A 6,199-nucleotide genomic window follows, 5' to 3' on the forward strand; every position below is an offset into this window, starting at 1 on the left:
GCAAGGATCGTTGGAGCAAAATCACCAATCACACAGAGGAGTGCCACTGCAGGTTCAAGATCATTACCTCCAGAGAGGCATCACTCTTCCAGAAACCAGCCCAGAATTTTCCTGGCTCCTCAGGGTGCTTTGTCCCAGTGGTTCCCCAAGGGGAATTGTCCTAGTGGGCTTTCAGGCTTGGGGTTGCTGTTGCAAATTGGTCCCCAGCCCTGCTTTTCTCATAGAGTGTTCTGATCATTAATTATTACTAGCAAAACAAGAGAATGAACTGATGGAGAGGAGAACTGAGATTACAGACTCAAAGAATCACTGCTCCTCATCTCAGGACATGGTGCCCTACCCCCCACACCTATCTCTGTGGTGTAGTGGCTGGACTCTTCAGGAAGGAGGGGGCTTCCTAGGGTATTACACGTGCCCTCTCTCCATAAAGACTGAGACACACGTGTTGTTCAGAAGATGAGACTGCAAACTCTGGTAGGGTCCAACTGCCTAGCACCCACCACAATGCCTGACAGGCTCCTGTTGATGGGTGAACACTGGCAGGAATCAGCTTCTACTGTGCCTTCAGCTATGGACAGCCTCCAACTACGAGAGTGCGTGGGCTCATTTCTTCCATAGGCGGCAGGAAGTCTAGTCCTGAGTACTCCCAGGTTCCCTTCTGTTTGCCAGTGAGGTGTGGCCATGGTGCATTCCCATCACCTCTTCTCTCACCACCCAGGAACCTACGGGAGGGGCGGGGGAGCCTTCAATGCCCTGGAAATGGAGAGCTCAGGAATGTGACCACACTCTCCAGACCCAAGCGCAGGACATTTTTATGAGGCACACAGTTCACAAATTCATTGGTCTGTGTTCTGCTGAATCTTCATATCAACCTCCTTAACGGCCCTAAGCACTGTGGTGTGATAAAACCCAAAGTAATTACACAGATTGAACTCCAGTCATCTTTATAGTTAGGCCTAAAATGGCAAAATAACCTCCCCGTAACAAATGAAGTAATTTGCTTGTTTGTTAATCCTCCATTGATTTTCGGAGAGAGTGGAAGGAAGGGGTACAGAGGGAGAGAGACAGAGAGAGAAACATCGATGTGAGACAGACGCATCGACTGGGTGCCTCCCACGTGCACCCCGACTGGGGCTGGGGATCTGCAACCCAAGTGTGTGCCCTTGACCAGCAATCGAACCCATGATCCTGCGGTGCACAGGCTGACACTCTAACCACTGAGCCACACCAGCCAGGGCACAAATGAAATGAATCTTTTAAAATATGTAACAAATATTATTTCTGGCCCTGGGGATAGAAGATGGGTTCCAAATCTGGCTCACCCCAGAGGCCCCAAGCAAAGAGTTGCTTTTGTACTGCCAGTTTTCTGGACGTCAGACAGCCGCTCGGCCCCCAGTCAAAACGGGCACCTCCAGGGGGAAAAGTGGGGGACATCTGCAATACTGTCAACAATAAAGATAAATTTTAAAAAATGGGCACCCCCAATCTAGCGATTTGCTGGGATGCCACGCATTCCGTAGGGCCATATTCACCCTCATAAGTTTACCTCATAAGGGCCAGGCGGGTGTGGTCACCCCCGGGTGCTGAGGGCAGCCGCGGCTCAGCAGCTCACGGGGCGGGGAGGGCAGACTTGCGGGCAGGGCGTAGCCAGGTGGGCGGGCAGGCTGCAGGGCCGGGGCGAGGGTCCTCATAGGTTTACGAGGAGGTATGCACCTTCAGAGTTGCAAGAAACCTTAGAAAACCATTCCCTCCACGCTCCTCCCTCCCCTCCCAACACTCACAAATAAGAAAGCTCGAGCTCAGTGAGGACTAGCATGTGATAGCAAAAACCAAGAAGGATGGAGTAGTGACGGTAACATGTGTGGGAGACTCAGCACACTGACTACTTGGGTGCCTGGCACCCGGGGAGCACAGTGACATAGGGGAGCGGTCCGCACTGGCCACTACTGTGACCAAAGGTTATTGTTCGCAGCAGAAAAGAAGCCAAACCCGGCCCACAGTGGGTCTGTGGGCGTGTTCATGTGTGAATTGCTGAAAGAACTGCTGTGGCCAAAGTGTGGCTTGAAAATTACCCAAACCCAGCAGCTCCCAGGAAGCATGGACATCACAAAGGTGGCCAAAGGCTGTCAAGAGGTGAGGAGAGCAAAATGCGCCTCTGGGCTCCACAGAGAGAGGCTGGGATTTGGCGGCCTCTGGGCCACACAGGAGCCTGTGTGTTGCCTACAAACAGAACCAGAGCGGGCACTACACGGGCAAGGAAGAAGGATTTTCCCAAGGACAGATGAGAAACGGGGCCTCTGCAAGAAGACGGAGCCACCAAAAGCTCCAGAAACTTCCTTCACCCGCTCAAGCAGAGGATGGTAAAACTGGCCCCTGAGCCGGCTGGCGGCACAGGCATGGAACCCACGGCACCCAGAGCGGGGCAGCCTGAGCGCCTGGCCTTGCTCTGCCTGAGGAGTCTGGTGAAGCTCTAGGGCGCGCGGTGCCGATAGTGCTAATGTCGACATCAGTGAGAAGGCATCGCGCAGAGCACAGGGGTGAATCTTCACGGCCACCCGAAGAGGCGCTATTGCTGTTCCTACTCAGTAGATGAGAAAACCCAGGCTTCTCAGGCTAAATGACTTGTCCAGAGGTGCTGGGTTCTGATCCACCGCGCACCGGCCGCTAACCAGGATGAGCCCGGGACGCTCACTGGGTCGGCTCAGTTTCTACACCGTGAATTACCACCCGACGCTGTGGAACTCTCCTCCAGCAACCTTGGAATTGGCTCCTCTTTTTTATTTACTTATTTTGTTTAATAATAAGAAAAGATTTACTGACCTAGATCCCTGAACAAAGGGAGGAAAAGCAAAGTTCATTCTAAGTCCAAAACCTGGCCCTCCCGCGGGGGATTGTTTGTAGCCAGGGTCAAAGGCCAATGGGGCATTTTCTCTATAAACAATGTGCTCTTCCTCCCCTGAGGCCTCTCCCTGCCCAGAGATGCTGAGTCTCAGAAGCTGCCAGAGCTCCCGCCTTGTTCCCCTGGGTCACCCCTTTGCTCAAGTGGTTTTGATTCCCAATTACCACACTGTTGGAAAGCAGGTGACTGAAGGATGCTCTTTATTTCTGCACCTGGCTGGCTGGAGGAAGCACACGTCTGCTGATGGACCTCCTGGGATGAGGGCAGCTCTGCTTCAAGGATGGTGCATGCAGGCGGGGACTGAATGAAACAGGAGCGCTCGTGTTACCCCCACGAGAGTGAAATAATTGCTGTCTGGCCAAGACTGTTTTAATAGGAAGGCTTTTAAACGGGACACTTGAGTGATTTTGTTCTGGGAGGGCTCCAGATATCATCAGAAAGAAAATCTGGAGTTAGAATTGTCAAATGCTTGGTGTCATGATCCTAGAACCTACCAGCTCTGTGACCTTTATAAGTATCTTAACCTCTCTGGGCCCCAGTTTCCTCATCCATCAAATGGGAATGCAGGATCAGCTTCAGCAAACTTAGTGTGGTTTGTGAGAAAATGGAAGTGAACACATCATACAAATGCAAATGAACGTATTTGCTAATAATATTATGCTCACAAACACCAGAATTTGGTGGCCTGAAGGATCCTTCAGAGGAGTTCTCTTAAGCTGTGAGATAAGGGACAGGCCAAGGAGAGCCCTGGTAACGGAAGCCTGTGGATACGAGCAGGGTCACAGGCATAGTCGCTCCCCCCCCTACGGATTAAGGTCAGACCTGCAAACTCCTTCTCCCAGTGTTTCTTGGGTTCCTGGGGGCACCACCGCTTCCACCCGGCACCTTCTTCTCTAACCACTGCGCCTCCCATGCTCTGGAGTCCAGAAGGGGTCCCGGTTGCCCAGGAATGGAGTGCAGAGGGTTCTGCCGGAGGAGTCCCAAAGCAGGGTGTGGGTACACCGTGTCCCTCCGATTTTATTTACACTGCTCATTCTCTATTTACTCAGGGCTCTCTGTCTCCCAGAAACTCCACAGCTTCACAGAGGCTGGCTCCAGGGCAGACCCTAGGACACAGTCTGCCTTCCCCAGGACACCTTCTCACACTGCCCCTGGAATGGCGATGCGGAGCCAGGCTCACCCGGCTAAGTCCCACCCTCAGGACAAGCATTCTGCTGGGAGGCTCCCCGGTCTCTCACGCAGTGAGACCCCTGCTGGGCTGCCCACCAGTTCACTGGAGAGGCCCAGACTTCTCTGAATCCCACATTCAAGCTTCACTCTAAATCGCCTAACGGCAGAGCACAGCTTTTACTTTTCTCTTCCACAGGTTTCGTCCCAGCTCCTGGACTGGGCTCTGCTCATCTGTGCCAGACTTGGCCTCTGCCACCCGTTGGCCAGTGTGACTGACCACACCTCCTGCTCTGTGTAGACTGACTTGCTGTCTCCCCCACATGATCAGTTCTAGCATCTCAAAGCAGACAGACTACATACTGAGGAAATGTGCATCGGGGATGCTTCCCGAGTGAGGTGGGACTTCTAGAGCATGTGCTCCCCTCCTACTCCAGACTTGCACGTGTGGCTTCTGGATCGGTGTCAGGTTTGTAGGTTTGTCATGCCTGGCACCTATCCTGACACCTATGTTCACCTTTTGGTTCTGTTTCCCTCAATTTAGAGTAGGGGCTCTCATAGCTTCATCTCATAGCTTAAGGTGTGGCCTCATGTTGGGGGCCTGGGAAGAGCACGCTCATCCTGTCCCTGTAGACTAGAAATACACCCCTATGAAGTGGACCCACAGGCCCGGGTAACATCACGTCAAGCTGCGGCACACAGCACATGCCCTCCAGGATTACAGGAGAGCAGTGGGGATCACACATCTGGGTCAAGGAAACTTTAGTTCCAGCAGCACCATTCCTTCCCAAAAGCGAATGCATGTTTTGGCTTCAATAAGAGGAATATTAAAAGACATAGGTAATTGGGTAGTATTATAAGTAATCTACTCAACACGACTTGTTTCCTTTTGGCAGGTTGTTTTATTTGCACTTCTAAGATTCTGCCAAACAACTCATTCAAAGCCAGGTTTTCATTATTTAATGGCATGAGGAGAGAATCACAATATATTAAGGTTCTGAAAGGCGGCTGTAAATTGGATTGCACATGATGAGGCTAATCACATAGAAAAGAATAGCTTTAAATGTATCTATACATGTATGGAGGAAGAGGTCTGCATGAAATTACTGCAGATGGTTACTCTTCTGTGCTTTCCCATAGTTTCCAATTTTTAAATAAGAATTCATCATTTACATATCATAACACAGTAACTTTTAAAAATAAATCTGTTTGCTGACACGTCTCCAGTGGCAGTTCAGGGAGTGTCTTCGCAAACAGAGCCACCAGGAATGAGTGGTCAGCACACCTGGGTGCATCCCAGCTCAGCCGTTCGTCAGCCCCTTACAGGTGTCATTTGCCTTCTGAGCCTCAAGTTTCTTCGCCTATAAAATTAGAGTGGTACCTGCCTTGTGTGACTCCCAGGGTTGTTGTAAGATTCTAACTTTTAAAACAAGATGATGTGTTGGAAAGCTGGACAATGAATGAATAACATTCAGGCGGAGCCACACTCTCCTGCTTTCCAGGCCGCTCCCCTCCCGCCTCCTGGCTGCTGAGGGTGAGAGCTCCTCTCCCCTCCATTCCTAAGACTTCAGTCACCATCAGTACGAATGACTCACAAGTTAATGTCTCCAGCCCAGACTTTCAGATTTTGATATCCAACTACTTTCTCAATGTAAAAAACCTGACTTTCTCACAGGCACATCCAAAATTGAACTTACAGCCTTTTCCGATCCCACCACAACCCACCGGGCCTCGTCCTGGTTCTTCCTCTCAGATTCCTGCTAGCACCCAGCCAGATGCCTAAACCAGAGACCGGGAGTGCCCCAGCCCCCACCCCCCAACCCCACCGTGCATTTCGGGTATCTCAGGACCTTACCCTCTGTATTCCCACGGCCATGGCTACAGCCAGAGCCATCGTCTCTCACTGTATCATGGCACCAGCCTCGGAATTAGAACTCCTGCTCCCTCTGGCCCACTCTCCATATTGCACCAGAGAAAACTTTCTGAACAGTCACCTTTATTGAGGTGTAAGGCACATGCAATAAGAATTACAGTGTGTGCCCTGCAACATCAGCCCCTCCTCCCCTTGCCCTCCTTCCTTCTCTAGCCTCTGGCCTCGTTCACTCCCTTGCCATGCTTTCCTACCACTAGGCT

Source organism: Miniopterus schreibersii (assembly GCF_964146895.1).
Source record: "Miniopterus schreibersii genome assembly, chromosome: 16".
Lineage (NCBI taxonomy): Eukaryota > Metazoa > Chordata > Mammalia > Chiroptera > Miniopteridae > Miniopterus > Miniopterus schreibersii.